Source organism: Lissotriton helveticus, chromosome 9 (assembly GCF_964261635.1).
Source record: "Lissotriton helveticus chromosome 9, aLisHel1.1, whole genome shotgun sequence".
In the NCBI taxonomy this organism is placed as follows: Eukaryota; Metazoa; Chordata; class Amphibia; order Caudata; family Salamandridae; genus Lissotriton; species Lissotriton helveticus.
Genome location: NC_136070.1, coordinates 1,275,101,330 through 1,275,118,503, shown reverse-complemented (window position 1 = coordinate 1,275,118,503; position 17,174 = coordinate 1,275,101,330).

Here is a 17,174-nt window from a genome sequence, read left to right as displayed (position 1 = left end):
CACTTTAAGCATTCATTGATGAAATTGTGCTATGAAATGTTATGTAGCCGACAACTTTTCTGTGATTCTCTAAAATGGACTTGAAGTTCTGCTATCATCAGCTCCTGCTCATTCCCAGCTCAAGGTTTATCACTACACTCTCCACACACCCTGGCTTCAGTAGGAACAAGAGGCTGAACTTTTAGATTTCTAGGGCAGTCAAAGTCTGCTAAAACACCATCAGGTAGGTCCTCTCATGGCTGACGGGTGTCATCAATGAAAATGTCCTACAATGACCGTGAGACTGTGGCCTCATCCTTAATCGTGAAACATGTAAGTTCCTGAAGCAGAAGGTTATCTTTTTTTGGGCATGAGTTCATGGGCTGGCAAAGGGTGACCCCCCTGACCTATCGCTAGCTGACAATGTCATGTTCACGCCCCAGCCCATGTCCATAAAGGAAGGGAGGTGTTTCCTCGTATGGTCATACACTGGAAGAGGGTCAAAAACACCTTGACCTCTTTGACATTTGCCCTGAGAGAACTGGAATGGACGTCCACCAGGTAAGTCTGGGATGAAACACATCAGGCTACATTCCAGAACACAAAAGATGCCCCGTTGGAATGAGACAACACTGCCTTATTTGTATCTGGCTAAAGAATCCAAGACTGTCCCACCATGTTAGGTTCCCTCCAGTCCCAAAAACAACCATGTGGTGAATGAGTTCAAATAGCATATGCTCGTTGCGCAGTAACGCCCACTGAACAGAGGTACTCCTAAACAGAGAAGGAAGAGAAGGCTATCCACTGAGGGTGCCAACATTTCCATCTGTTCCTCTATGGGCATCTGTTCACCCTCTGCACAGACCACAAGCCACAGCTGTTTCAATGGTCTGTTTTGAAACTTCTGCCCAGTACTGAGAAGTGGATGCTTCAATTACAAGAATATGTCCTGACTGTAATGTATCGGCCAGGCTCATTAACATGGCCGAATATCTTTGGAGAGGCTCTACGCCAGCTGCTCCAGATGAAGACGCAAGAGCACAAGGCACTGAGGAATAATCAGGAGTGTGGTGGAGAGTTCCCGTCCACTTCGGATGTCATTTGAGGAATCAAGAGAGCCACTGGCACAGAAGACTTTTTGCAACCAGACCTCCAGCCGATACACCGAGGTAAAGAGAAGCTAGTCACAAAGAATGTCTCTGTTTGCACACCGGAGGCACACCAGATAATCCTTTCCCTGTGCAATGTCTGGCATCATCCCCCCAAGGTTGCTTTTTATGGGGAAAGTGATTAGCGAGTCTGCAGTGCCTGACCCTGTAGGAAGTGCATCTTGCCCATGCTGGGCACCAAGGAAAGTCAAAATGAAGAATGGGCTTCAGAACTAAGGGTCTCATTATGATGTTGGGCGGAGTTTCCTCCGCCCAATACTGTCTCGGTCAAGAGACCGACCGACACCCAATCGGCAGTCCCGACCGACTATTTAGGATGCGACCAAACACTGTTCGGTCGCACTACTATACTTTACAAAAGGAGTAAGCATGGGCGTAAAATCCGTTCCGCTCGCGGAATTTGCGGATTCTCGGTAAATTTGCAATCCGCGAACTCTAGCGAATTTGCCGAAAATCCGTAAATTCGCACGCGGCGGATTTTTTTTCTTGGTGATACAATTTTGCGCCGAGCGGCTTTCACTTACCGTCATTCCGCGTTTGCCGAGTTGTTTTTCTCGATATTTTGCTAGTGCTGCGCCATTTTGGATCTTGCTGCGGGATCCCGCGGGAGTTTGTCGACAGCGATTACGTCATCGCGCCTTGCCACCTTGCACAGCAGCACGCATCGCGAGAGTTCGCAATTGCGAACACGTAGGTGCGGCGGGCAGCAACAATCTCGCACTCGCAAAATACAGATTTTACAATTTCGCACAAAAAATCCACCAGCAAACAGCATAAACCTTCAGAAAATGATGATTTTTATCAGAATCACTTCTCAGGTTGACATTTGCCTGCACTTTTAGCAAGGAGTCCATTTTGGAAGGAAGTGCCCCACAGTCTCCAACTTCCTGTTCCTGTCCAGCAGGCTCCTCCCAGTGCTTTCTTCATGTGCTGGTCACTTTCATTTGGACCTTGACCTGGAAGGATTACTTTTTGTGGGTGCTGCTGGATATTTGGATTTGAGGCCTTTTTGACTTTCTTTGGATCACTTTTGGATTAGAAATCAACTTTAACAAGTAAGTTTGTTTGGGGCATTACAGTTGCTGCAACTACAATTTTGGAACTTTTTCAGAACATTAAATACAATATATTGTGGGTAGCCACAGTATCCAGTAGGACCAGGGTTAGGTATGGGTGCATGATACAACTGTTTTGTTGAATTTAAACATCATTGAGGCCATGGATGGGCTGGGATTGTGCTGAATTTTGTGTTTTTTGTCGATTTTTTTGGGGCTGCTGATGTGACCTTTTGCCCAGGGGTAGTGAGTAGTGCATGGACTGAGTCTGCCTGTGGGGTCTCTTTAATGTAAACATCCTGGATGGCATTGGATTGTGGTGATTTTTGTGTGTTTTTAGTTTTTTTTGGGGTGTTCTGTTGATGTGGACTGGCCATGTGGGTGGTGGTGGCCATCTTGAGTGCTGGTACAGGCAGGTCCTCCACATGTGCTTGGGGTTCAAGGGGCCATTTTGAAGACAGGCAGTGTCTGAGGCCTGCACCCATTTTGCCTAGCTTTCATCCATTATGCCCAGGGGTAGTGAGTGGTGCATGGGCCTAGTCTTTCTGTGGGGTGTCTTCTTGAATTTAAACATCATTGAGGCCATGGGTGGGCTGGGATTGTGCTGAATTTTGTGGTTTTTGTCGATTTTTTGGGGCTGCTGGTGGGGCCTTTTGCCCAGGGGTAGTGAGTGGTGCATGGACCTAGTCTTTCTGTGGGGTGTCTTCTTGAATTTAAACATCATTGAGGCCATGGATGGGCTGGGATTGTGCTGAATTTTGTGGTTTTTGTCGTTTTTTTGGGGCTGCTGGTGGGGCCTTTTGCCCAGGGGTAGTGAGTGGTGCATGGGCCTAGTCTTTCTGTGGGGTGTCTTCTTGAATTTAAACATCATTGAGGCCATGGATGGGCTGGGATTGTGCCGAATTTTGTGTTTTTTGTCGATTTTTTGGGGCTGCTGGTGGGGCCTTTTGCCCAGGGGTAGTGAGTGGTGCATGGACTGAGTCTGCCTGTCGGCTCTCACTCTCTTTAATGTAAACATCCTGGATGGCATTGGATTGTGGTGATTTTTGTGTGTTTTTTGTTTTTTTTGGGGTGTACTGTTGATGTGGACTGGCCATGTGGGTGGTGGTGGCCATCTTGAGTGCTGGTACAGGCAACATGTGCTTGGGATGCACCCATTTTGCCTATCTTTCATCCATTATGCCCAGGGATAGTGAGTGGTGCATGGGTGTAGTCTTTCTGTGGGGTGTCTTCTTGAATTTAAACATCATTGAGGCCATGGGTGGGCTGGGATTGTGCTGAATTTTGTGGGTTTTTTCGATTTTTTGGGGCTGCTGGTGGGGACTTTTGCCCAGGGGTAGTGGGTGGTGCAGGGACTGAGTCTGCCTGTGGGCTCTCACTCTCTTTAATGTAAACATCCTGGATGGCATTGGATTGTGGTGATTTTTGTGTGTTGTTCGTTTTTTTGGGGGTGTACTGTTGATGTGGACTGGCCATGTGGGTGGTGGTGGCCATCTTGAGTCCTGGTACAGGCAACATGTGCTTGGGGTGCACCCATTTTGCCTATCTTTCATCCATTATGCCCAGGGGTAGTGAGTGGTGCATGGGTCTAGTCTTTCTGTGGGGTGTCTTCTTGAATTTAAACATCATTGAGGGCATGGGTGGGCTGTGATTGTGCTGAATTTTGTGGTTTTTGTCGATTTTTTGGGTTGTATAACTGATGTTCCTCTGTCTTCCATTGCTTTTAGGTGCACAAGAGAACCACCAGTGCCAGGAAGAAGTCCTGCTGCGGTGTGTGCAGCACAACGTCACGTGTGGCCACAGACAACTCTGCAACTTGTGCAACTGCGGTCTGCTGTTCTGAGTGACATCTGAAGAAGATGGCCCCAAAAAAAGTTCCCCGTAGCTCCTCTAGCAAGAAAGATGGCGGAAAGGAGCAGAAGAAGCAAGTTACCAAGCAAACTGGTGTGCCGCCCGCCACATTTTTTGGGAATAAAAAAAAAAATACGGCTGCAGCAGCAGCGGGATCTGCTGGGGACCAAGCTGGGAGCAGCACCCCCGCTCCATTGGGCTCAGTGCCACGACCCCCACGCTAACTTAAGTCCAAGACCTTGAGTGCTGCAGAGGCAGCCAGTCTACTTGTTCAATCACCATCGACCAGTGGTGTTGGCTCATCGCAAGAAAGTAGCAGCAATGCCCCTCAATCAACACAGGTTGTAACTCATCTGACGAGTGTTGAACAACCACAGCCGCAACAACAACCACATGTGCAAGTACAAGCCCAAGTACATGTGGAAGGAGAGGCGGCGCAAGGAGAGGAGCAAGCAGAGGTGCATGGAGCGGCACAAGTGCCCACAATAGTTGTTCCTCCCAAAGTAGGGGCACATCTGGAAATCAAGCCGAGGTATCATTCGAGGAAGCCACTCCTCCTGATGATCATTCATTGTCTTCCACATCCCGAGCAAGGAAAAGATCAAGGGTGGTGGTGTCTACATCTTCTTCAAGCCCACCTCCTTCTGATGATATGGATCTTACTTGGGAACCAGCACCACTGCCGTCTGAGAGTGAGGCTGAGGCACACCATGATCTGACAAAGGTAGCTAAGCGTAAAAGGAAGGTCGTTGAAACTCTCATAGTTATGGAGTGTGATGACGCTCAACAATAAGTGGCGTATACTCCTGCTGCTGAAGACTCTCACGACGACGACGCAGTCATCACTAACGTCACTGAAGCCCCAGCGGGCATGCAGCAAACAGACATTTTGACCCTAGCCCGACAAGCTGCTGAGCGTGATGATGAAGTCGACGAGGAGGCAATGGGAACACCACAATCATTGAAGTTAACTAGTACACCACCACCTACCGCTTCCATATTTCTTCCTCGCCAGAAGGGACCTCCATCCACCTCGACCTCATTTAGTGGTGGGCAAAGTGCACAACGTAGTAAAGTTCAGCAATACGCATCCTCCACTTCATCTGATATTAGCAGCATGACCACCACCAGTATCGCCTCCTCCGACCCCCCCAGACATTTCAAGTCCACAGTTTGGGACTTCTTTAGTATTTGCACAAAAAAGGAAAACCGAGCCATTTGTAGCATTTGTAAGCTTGCAGTTAGTCGTGGTAAGCTTGGTACCAACTATGGGACTGGAGGCCAGAGAGGTCATCTTGAGAGACAGCACACTGTCCAATGGTTTGCGCACCTAGAGGAGATCAAGAAAGCCCGAATTGCAAGTCGAGAAAACGTTGATGTTCCATCTGATGATGACGAGGAGGAAGAAGCGTCACACGCTTCACTTACACCCAGTACCCCTGTCAGCACACCCCCTGTGAGCCACACTAAGAGTGTGGGACAGAGTGAGACACCAATGCGAAAAAGTTTATCAGCGAGCGTAACTGGGTCGAAGAAGTCATCATCATCCCGTAAAATGGTCCAGGGCAACATTAAAACCATGTTGTTTTCAGACGCGCCATATGAACTCAACCACCCAATGGTGCGTCTGTATAACACTAAGCTGGCTAAAATGCTAGCGCTGGATCTTCTCCCTTTTTCTTTTGTAGAAGGGGTTGGTTTTCTAGAATTAGTGGCAGCACTCTGCCCTAAATGGAAGGTTCCTAGCCGGTTCTATTTTGCCCGAGTTGCGGTTCCAGCACTACATGAAGATGTGCTGGAGGTGATTGGGGCAGCTTTGCAGAAGAGTGCTGTTCACACTGAACATCTGACAACAGACATGTGGACCAGTGGCGCAGGCACTGATTACATGTGCATCACTGCACACTGGGTCTCTTTTTCAGGGGTTAAAGCAAAGCTAAACACAGGTGCTGACCTGGACCAAGTTTTTAAAGCTGCTCGAAAACATGCAACACTAGCCATGTTTGGCTTGGAGAAACGTCATACAGCACAAAACATTTTGAATGAGTTCAACACAAAGGTCTTTCACTGGCTGTCTCCAAAAAAACGCGGCATTGGTTATGTTTCCACGGATAATGACGCCAATGTAGTTAAGGCCATGGAACTGGGTGACTATTTCAGAGTGCCGTGTTTGACGCACTGTATAAACCTGGTTGTTAAAAAATTCTTGGATAAAGACAGTCCAGCATTCCAGTTAGTGGTCACCTGCCGAAAAATGTGCAACCATTTCAGCCATTCTTTTAAGGCCCGGAAGCATCTGAGGCGCCTGCTACATGAACGTCGAATTCCAGTGAAAGCACTCATCCAGGAGGTGCCAACACGTTGGAACTCAACCTTCTACATGCTTGAGCGTCTGTATGAACAGTATGCGGTAGTCGATCAGTATTTCTTAACACTGGGTACAGCTGTGAAGGAGGACCTGAGGTTAAATGCGGCGGAATGGGAGCTAGTTAAAAACCTGACAGACATGCTTCGTCCTTTTGAGGTCTTCACGCGTGCAGTCAGCAGGGAGGACTGTAATTTGGGAAAAGCTATCCCATTGTTGCACATGCTGGAGCACAAACTGAAGGCGGTGTCTTCAAAGTTTCAAAAAGATGAAGAAAAGCAAGAAGCTTTTGTTTTGGCGGAGAAATTATTAGAGCACCTACTTGGCGATGAACGTCTTCAAAAGATCCACTCAGAACAGCATTACCTTTGTGCTACTATTCTGCATCCACGCTACAAAAAGGCGCTGGCAGGCTGTGCATTATTTCCTTTTAGTTATGAAGATGTTACAAAGTACAAACGTTGGCTAGCCTTGTCAGCCATCAGGTTTGAAAGAGAACGGAAGCAAATTGAAGGAAAAGGCAGTACATCAGCATCAGCAGGCCATCCCCAGTCAAAAGACTCCACTTCTGCACCTGGCCTGGTAGGGGATGTTTCCAATTCTGGAACCACCTACTACCTGACCAAACAATCCCTTATGGTGTCTGGTTGTAAGTCAACCTTATTAGACAAGCTATCCTAGGGGTAGCATGGACTAAGCAGCCTAAAGGCTTAACTTAAGAGGTCGTGTTAAGCGAGCTGTTTTACCACATACAATCCTGTAATACCAAATGAAAGGACACCACACAAGTATATATTATAAAAATATATGTGTTTATTACTAAAAACAATCCCCAGTATTCTTTATGAATAAAGGGGCACAAGCGTTAAATCAAAAGCACTGTTTAAACATACAAGTTGCACAATTATGGATGAGGGCGGGTGGCCACTCAAACCATATACTAAACAAGTGGTATAAGAGAGGCCACTCGAACAGTGGTTAGGCCTAGGGCCTAGGGAATCGCTGGGAGCAGTCAGGACAAGCAATGCTGAAGTCGGGAATGGCCCTCGGGATTCGGGAGATGTGCGGAAAGCGCACGCATGCACCAATGTTAACCAATGGTGCGTAAAAGTCATAAAGTTAAAGTTTAAGGACACTTCCGCTGAACCTAGAGGGACAAAACTTAACACACAGACCCTAGAGGTGTGCACCAGTGTGGGAACACCGGCGGAGCAAAGTTACCTCACCCACAGGAAGTGGGTGCACAGGGTCGAAGTGGCGTCGGGTTTTGACACGCAGGCTCTTGGTGCTTGAAGCTGAAAGGGCTGCAGGCTGGTTAAAGATGAAGTGTCCGGTGGAGTCCAAGGGTGGACTCAAGTTGTAGAGTACCTGAAAGCAGAGGGGACAGAGTCTGGGTCACTCAGCAGTGACCAGGGTGGAACCAGGACGGAACCAGGCAATGTCGGGCGCAATCAGGTGGTCGTCGAGGAGCTTCTCTCCGCTGTCACGTGGGCTCTGGGGCATCTGCGACGTCCAGGAGCAGGTCACGATCTGTCCCACGCAGGCTCTCACCGTCGGTGCAGTCGGCTTCAAGTTTGGAGCAAACAAGCCTTGGTAAGAGCAATCCACGCGGGATCGGAAGATTGCTTCTCACTCGGACCAGGAAGGTCAGAGTCGGGGCTTCTTTTCAGGGGAGCTGGTGTGGATCTGGAGCAACCAGATTCACGAGTCTTCTTTGTAGTTTCGTCGGCACAGGGACCACTAGCCAGCTGGCAAGTGACCGGGCCAACGCGTTGAGCCAAATAGAGCCAAAGGGCCCCACGCAGCACTCGTCAAGTGTGGAGGGCTGAACTTCGGCTCAGGAGCAGCTCAGGGTGGGGGCTTCTCAAACCCCGGTGCACAGCTTCGAGGGTCACTCGTGGGCTGCACGGTCAGCGTCTCGTGGTCAATTCAAGATGGCATGCCCCACGCTTCCGGTCGCCTCCACGGGTCTCAGCTCTGCAGGGACTGTGGATCGGGCTGTTGGAAGGCAGGCAAGCTTGATCTCGTCGATCTCAGTCGCTCGAGTTCCGGCGGGAACTGCAACTAAGTAGACGTCGAGGGCTGGATGGTGCCTGCTGCTGCAGGGTGGTCCCTCCTTGACCACAAGGGAGATTCTTCGGGCTTCCACGATGAGATGGAGGGTGAAGGGTCCAGAATTGCGTTTCAAATGTTTCTTCCAGGAAATCTGATGTGCATTGGCACTGCTCCCACTCTTATTCCAATCTGGGGGGCGTGATTACCTGCTAGGTCCCTCCCTATGGGTGGGACCCAGGAAGGGGGTGGATACCCCCCTTTCCTTTGATCCAGGCCGCCCTGGCACGAGGGCTGGAGTGCCCCAGAACCGGTTTGGCCGGATTATGCAAGGGGCAGCCTTGTGCGCCCCAGGCAGTGTCTGGTTTCTTTCAAACCTCCCTGCTACAATCCACTATCTCCTGTCTGGAGGGTGGTGACACCCTCCTGTGACAGGAAACCCTTTGTCCAGGCCCCATCTGCTGAGTTTCGGTCAACTGCAGGGGTCCAGACATTTGTCTGTGGCAGAGGCATCCATTTTGTGGATCTTAAGGTCTTTGGAGAAATTAACCGCATTTAGTAAAGGAACATGTCTTACCCCTCTAGAGGGGTGGAATGCCATCCCCGTCGCCAGAACTGGCGAGGGGATGGTATTCCAAATCGTATGACACCTTACACGACATGTTTTGATAAAGCCAAACCAAAGTTGCTATATAACCGCGAGGATTATAAGGCACTTAAGAGTATATGGTATGGCATTATCCTGAAACAGCTTAGGGAGTTGTTCCCGACAGCTGCAGACAGGCTCAGCTCATGCTAGAGCTCCATCTCACATGAAACCACGCACTCTGCCTCCAGGATTGATGAGGCCTTCCATAGGAGTGGCTCACAGGTTAATATGTGTCCAGATATAGGTTTAGATATAGGTATACTATATCTAAGCAAGGGGTGATTACACCACTTTACCCCAGCTGAGTGATCAGCCAGTTGTGTCAATTTAAGAACCAGCCAGGGGTGGCAAAAGATATGCTGCAGCCCCTGGTAGGCCTTGGTGGCCCCTATGCCCTGGGCACCTATAGTGCATTATACAGGGGCTGACAAGGAGTCCATTTCCAATTGTGGTATGTACCTAGGGTACATGGAATCCATTTTACAGAGAGAGCAGATGGCCTGGGGCCCTGATTAGCAGGGAACCAGGTCAACTAAGTCAAAAACACCAGCTAAACACAGGCAAAAAATCTGGGGTAACCATAGTCAGGTAGCCACCTTCCTACATAACCCCCCCCCAAACGAAAGGAGATAAGGCTATCCTTGGCCAGGTAAGCCTATATTGCCTGAGTGGCCATATAAGGAAGTACCTGCACTAGCATGGGTACCCCCTGTCTCATGGTCCACTAAGCAGTCCCTCACCCTTTGGGTATTAGAGGGTCTCCACCATAGGGAATCACTACCTTGGGTGTGTTTATGCAAAGTTAAAGGCTGGTTTGGATATGGAGTATTGAAGTGAGGCTCTACTAAGTTAGGGCTTGGCTTCCTCCAATTATCTTCCACCATGTGTGCCTTTCTTTCTTTAACTGAGTTGCACTGTGCTCTCAGGGTCAACCTCTGGCTACCTAAAGCTGGAGGCTGGGTCCCTCTGTTTGGCTTGCTGGAGGGACAGTTCATGTTTGGGCCCCTTGGGTCCCAGGTTTGGCTGTGCCCAACAGAATCCATCTGTGGGAGGTCCCTAACTGTTTTTAAGGGGGCTCCCTCAGGAGTTTTTAAAGTTTTCACCTTTCTAGGGCTACTAGTTTTGGTGCACCTAATCTTTTGATGGGGGTGCTTTATTTGGCAGGGGGCCCTCTGGGTCTCACTGTCCTTCTTGTCCTCTGCAGCCCTGGGCTGGCTAAGGCAAGGTAGAGAGGGGCAGGTTACCTGCTCCAGACTGGGTCCCACCTGAGAAGGGTCCACCGCCATCAGAGGCTCTGTCAGGCCAGGCCTAACAACCTCTGGGGCAGTTCCTTCATCAGGGGTAAGATCAGTTCCCTGAGGAGGCTGATCCTGTCCTAAAGTCTGGTGAGGGGGAGATTTCTCTTCCTCCTCCGTGCTCTCAGTTTGTGTGGAGTTATCCATCATTTCAGGCTTCACAACACACATATCAGTTTGAGTTTGGGCTGTGGCCATCACAGCCCCACCAACCTTTTCAGGAGGAGACTCAGTTTGGGTTTCTGCTGTTATCATAACAGCTTTGCTATTCTGTTCAGGAAGAGCTTTTGCTAAAGATGGGGCAGAGAGTTTCTCAGCCCTACCAACCTTTTCAGGAAGGACATCTTGCATTGGGGCTGTAGCCATTACAGCCCCACTAACCTTTCCATTGGAATTCACCATTCTAGAATGGGTTTCCTGTTCAACCTCAGCCCAGGCTGAGATCTCCAAATCATTACCAAGTAGGCAGTCTACAGGCAAGTTTGGTGACACTGCCACTCTCTTTGGGCCAATGACACCTCCCCAGCTGAGACTTACTACTGCCATGGGATGATTTGTTTGGATTCCATCAATGTTTGTAACCTGGTATGTGGCACCAGGTAAAAGTTGCTTAGAGGGGACTATGCCATCAGCCACCATGGTGATGCTAGCCCCTGTGTCTCTAAAAGCTTCAACTTTCAAACCATTGATGATGGGTTCTTGTCTATACTTGCTCAAAGTATTTGGGCAAGCAGAGAAGTTGGCAAACCCCATGCCAGTCTCATAAACAAGATCATTGGGTGATGGGGACCTGGATAGGCCAGGGTCCACCTGAGCTCCAACAGTAAACCCACCCAGATTCCTGGGTGTGCTTCCACTTCCTGGGGGATTACTGCTGACAGTAACAGGAGGTGTTGAAGCTGGCTTTGGAGGTATATTTTCTTTATTGTTATTCTTGGGACAACAGTTGTCTGTTTTGTAATGCCCCACCTGTTTACAGGCATAACAATAAGGCTTTTTCTCAGTTGAAGAAGTGTCTTGGGACCCACCCCCATTCTTGGAGTTTTGGGGCCCTGGGGAAGTCTTTTCTTTATTTTTATCCCCACCCTTATCTTGAGGCTTGGTAGACTCCTTCTTCTGGTTACTGTCCTGATTCTTAGGCCTAATCCTAGTTCTGACCCACTTGTCTGCCTTCTTTCCCAATTCTTGGGGAGAGGTCAGATCAGAGTCCACCAGGTGCTGGTGTAAGAGCTGGTTCTGACAATTACTTAGGATCTGCTCCCTCATAATCAAATTATACAATCCTGTAAAGTCATGTACTTTGCTGCCATGTAGCCAACCCTCCAGAGCCTTAGTTGCACAATCAACAAAATCAGTCCAGTCCTGAGTCTGTGTCTTCTGGGTGTCTCTGAACTTCAACCTGTACTGTTCAGTGGTTAAGCCAAACCCTTCAATAAGAGCACTCTTCAAAACAGAGTAGTTTTTGGCATCCTCAGGTCTAACTGTGAGGAGCCTGTCTCTCCCTTTCTCAGAAAAGGAGTACCACAAAATTGCAGCCCACTGATTCTCAGGAACCTGCTGTACCATGCAGGCTCTCTCAAGAGCAGTCATCCATTTGTGGATGTCATCCCCTTCTTTAAAGGGGGGCACAATTTTGGTCAGGTTTCTATTATCATAGGCCCTGTCTTTTTCTCTTGGAAAATTGCTGCCACCAGTGACATCTAAGCCACTTAATTTCTGCTCTCTTGCCAAGGCAAGTCTAGCTTGAGCCAAGGCTACCTCCTCCCTCTCTATCTGGAGTTTGACAGCCCTCATTCTGGCCCTATGCTCTAGTTTTTGAGAAGCACTCATGCCTCTCTGTGATTCTCTGGAGGCACTAGAAACATGAGAGTCCCCTGAGGGAGATCTCACTCTTCTGTTGCCTGGGAGAATAACATGTTGGGTTCTGGGGAGGTGCTGGCCCTCTCCATTCCCCAGTATGTCCAAGTTGGCCTGGCTAAGCCTGGCAACTGGAACCTGGCTACCCTGTTCCTGAACTTCTAAGTCCTCAACATCTGAGTCCTCATCTAAGTCATCATCATCCTCCTCTTCAGGGGGATCAGTGACAGGGGGGTTCCCTCCACTTCCTGTGTCTAGGGAAGCTGCCTTTGCCTTCTCTAAGTCATCCTGTTCTAGGATTTCTACCAGGATTAGGCAGGTGGGGCTTCTGCCCCTTTTTAACCCTCTTGCTTTGCACAAGGCAATCAAGTCTCTTCGGGTTAGTTTGTCATATCCAAAAGTTGCCTGGGTAGGGTCAACTGTCACAGGATTAGACCCTGAGGCTTTTCCTGTGTCAGACATGGTTACTAGTGAGGTGTAAGTGGTGCACTTACCTACACTAAGTGTTTTCCTACTGTACCTTGCTAGTTAGTTGTAGTCAGGGTGTGCTAATCCCTTCAACCTACAACTACTAAGTTCAGTAGAACTTAATATGCTAAGCTTTTGATTTATATGTACCTAGAGGTACTTGATGTGATCTTTCAATTTGATATAAAGATTGCAATGGTAAAACAACAGCAAGCTCAAATCCGCACCGCTGCTCACCAATGTGAGAAGTTGGCCTGGTAGGGGATGTTTCCAATTCTGGAACCACCTACTACCTGACCAAACAATCCCTTATGGTGTCTGGTTGTAAGTCAACCTTATTAGACAAGCTATCCTAGGGGTAGCATGGACTAAGCAGCCTAAAGGCTTAACTTAAGAGGTCGTGTTAAGCGAGCTGTTTTACCACATACAATCCTGTAATACCAAATGAAAGGACACCACACAAGTATATATTATAAAAATATATGTGTTTATTACTAAAAACAATCCCCAGTATTCTTTATGAATAAAGGGGCACAAGCGTTAAATCAAAAGCACTGTTTAAACATACAAGTTGCACAATTATGGATGAGGGCGGGTGGCCACTCAAACCATATACTAAACAAGTGGTATAAGAGAGGCCACTCGAACAGTGGTTAGGCCTAGGGCCTAGGGAATCGCTGGGAGCAGTCAGGACAAGCAATGCTGAAGTCGGGAATGGCCCTCGGGATTCGGGAGATGTGCGGAAAGCGCACGCATGCACCAATGTTAACCAATGGTGCGTAAAAGTCATAGAGTTAAAGTTTAAGGACACTTCCGCTGAACCTAGAGGGACAAAACTTAACACACAGACCCTAGAGGTGTGCACCAGTGTGGGAACACCGGCGAAGCAAAGTTACCTCACCCACAGGAAGTGGGTGCACAGGGTCGAAGTGGCGTCGGGTTTTGACACGCAGGCTCTTGGTGCTTGAAGCTGAAAGGGCTGCAGGCTGGTTAAAGATGAAGTGTCCGGTGGAGTCCAAGGGTGGACTCAAGTTGTAGAGTACCTGAAAGCAGAGGGGACAGAGTCTGGGTCACTCAGCAGTGACCAGGGTGGAACCAGGACGGAACCAGGCAATGTCGGGCGCAATCAGGTGGTCGTCAAGGAGCTTCTCTCCGCTGTCACGTGGGCTCTGGGGCATCTGCGACGTCCAGGAGCAGGTCACGATCTGTCCCACGCAGGCTCTCACCGTCGGTGCAGTCGGCTTCAAGTTTGGAGCAAACAAGCCTTGGTAAGAGCAATCCACGCGGGATCGGAAGATTGCTTCTCACTCGGACCAGGAAGGTCAGAGTTGGGGCTCCTTTTCAGGGGAGCTGATGTGGATCTGGAGCAACCAGATTCACGAGTCTTCTTTGTAGTTTCGTCGGCACAGGGACCACTAGCCAGCTGGCAAGTGACCGGCCAACGCGTTGAGCCAAATAGAGCCAAAGGGCCCCACGCAGCACTCGTCGAGTGTGGAGGGCTGAACTTCGGCTCAGGAGCAGCTCAGGGTGGGGGCTTCTCAAACCCCGGTGCACAGCTTCAAGGGTCACTCGTGGGCTGCACGGTCAGCGTCTCGTGGTCAATTCAAGATGGCGTGCCCCACGCTTCCGGTCGCCTCCACGGGTCTCAGCTCTGCAGGGACTGTGGATCGGGCTGTTGGAAGGCAGGCAAGCTTGATCTCGTCAATCTCAGTCGCTCGAGTTCCGGCGGGAACTGCAACTAAGTAGACGTCGAGGGCTGGATGGTGCCTGCTGCTGCAGGGTGGTCACTCCTTGACCACAAGGGAGATTCTTCGGGCTTCCACGATGAGATGGAGGGCGAAGGGTCCAGAATTGCGTTTCAAATGTTTCTTCCAGGAAATCTGATGTGCATTGGCACTGCTCCCACTCTTATTCCAATCTGGGGGGCGTGATTACCTGCTAGGTCCCTCCCTATAGGTGGGACCCAGGAAGGGGGTGGATACCCCCCTTTCCTTTGATCCAGGCCGCCCTGGCACGAGGGCTGGAGTGCCCCAGAACCGGTTTGGCCGGATTATGCAAGGGGCAGCCTTGTGCGCCCCAGGCAGTGTCTGGTTTCTTTCAAACCTCCCTGCTACAATCCACTATCTCCTGTCTGGAGGGTGGTGACACCCTCCTGTGACAGGAAACCCTTTGTCCAGGCCCCATCTGCTGAGTTTCGGTCAACTGCAGGGGTCCAGACATTTGTCTGTGGCAGAGGCATCCATTTTGTGGATCTTAAGGTCTTTGGAGAAATTAACCGCATTTAGTAAAGGAACATGTCTTACCCCTCTAGAGGGGTGGAATGCCATCCCCGTCGCCAGAACTGGCGAGGGGATGGTATTCCAAATCGTATGACACCTTACACGACATGTTTTGATAAAGCCAAACCAAAGTTGCTATATAACCGCGAGGATTATAAGGCACTTAAGAGTATATGGTATGGCATTATCCTGAAACAGCTTAGGGAGTTGTTCCCGACAGCTGCAGACAGGCTCAGCTCATGCTAGAGCTCCATCTCACATGAAACCACGCACTCTGCCTCCAGGATTGATGAGGCCTTCCATAGGAGTGGCTCACAGGTTAATATGTGTCCAGATATAGGTTTAGATATAGGTATACTATATCTAAGCAAGGGGTGATTACACCACCTTACCCCAGCTGAGTGATCAGCCAGTTGTGTCAATTTAAGAACCAGCCAGGGGTGGCAAAAGATATGCTGCAGCCCCTGGTAGGCCTTGGTGGCCCCTATGCCCTGGGCACCTATAGTGCATTATACAGGGGCTGACAAGGAGTCCATTTCCAATTGTGGTATGTACCTAGGGTACATGGAATCCATTTTACAGAGAGAGCAGATGGCCTGGGGCCCTGATTAGCAGGGAACCAGGTCAACTAAGTCAAAAAACCAGCTAAACACAGGCAAAAAATCTGGGGTAACCATAGTCAGGTAGCCACCTTCCTACAGTGGTCACCTGCCGAAAAATGTGCAACCATTTCAGCCATTCTTTTAAGGCCCGGAAGCATGTGAGGCGCCTGCTACATGAACGTCGAATTCCAGTGAAAGCACTCATCCAGGAGGTGCCAACACGTTGGAACTCAACCTTCTACATGCTTGAGCGTCTGTATGAACAGTATGCGGTAGTCGATCAGTATTTCTTAACACTGGGTACAGCTGTGAAGGAGGACCTGAGGTTAAATGCGGCGGAATGGGAGCTAGTTAAAAACCTGACAGACATGCTTCGTCCTTTTGAGGTCTTCACGCGTGCAGTCAGCAGGGAGGACTGTAATTTGGGAAAAGCTATCCCATTGTTGCACATGCTGGAGCACAAACTGAAGGCGGTGTCTTCAAAGTTTCAAAAAGATGAAGAAAAGCAAGAAGCTTTTGTTTTGGCGGAGAAATTATTAGAGCACCTACTTGGCGATGAACGTCTTCAAAAGATCCACTCAGAACAGCATTACCTTTGTGCTACTATTCTGCATCCACGCTACAAAAAGGCGCTGGCAGGCTGTGCATTATTTCCTTTTAGTTATGAAGATGTTACAAAGTACAAACGTTGGCTAGCCTTGTCAGCCATCAGGTTTGAAAGAGAACGGAAACAAATTGAAGGAAAAGGCAGTACATCAGCATCAGCAGGCCATCCCCAGTCAAAAGACTCCACTTCTGCACCTGTGGCTGTGGCAGAAGTGACCTCTCAGCCGTTAAAGACACCGGCAACCGCATCATCTGCACCAGACACAACAGAAATATCGGGTGATGAAGAGGATTAGCTAGCTGAGATTGGGTATGGTTCTCAAAAGGTCCGAGCAAAAATTCAGCAAAGTGGAGGAACCCTGGAGAACTTTGAGTCGATGGTGCAGGACTATCTGAATGACTCAACAGAGGTCTATGTTAATGCTGACCCATTGGCGTGTTGGCATGGGAAAAAATAATTGTGGCCAGAGATCACCAACCTGGCTATACATTACTTGTCTTGCCCACTCGCAAGCGTGTCTTCTGAACGTGTTTTCAGTGCTGCTGGTGGCATTGTAACTTGCAAACGGACCCGCCTCTCGCCCAAAAATGTGGAGATATTGACAATGATCAAGATGAATGAGCACCTCATACCACCAGATTTCAAAGTACCAGATTGCACGACGGAAGAAGACGAGGAGGACAGCAACTTAGATGAGGGAATTTCTTCTGTGTTAGGTGACACTGACCTACTCCTGTCTGAATTTGCAGAGCATGAGGACGAACTCTTCTTCCCTGACACCGAGCCCTGAAAATGAGCCAATGAATTCAGAAATTTTCTTTTTCGTACTTATTCACTTTTATTCCTGTGTTTCTGTCTTTCTTTGTTTTGCACAGTTAATATAATTAAAACTTTAATCACCTGTACTTTTGCTTTTTGGCTGTTTGGGGGTCTTCTACTTGTTTTC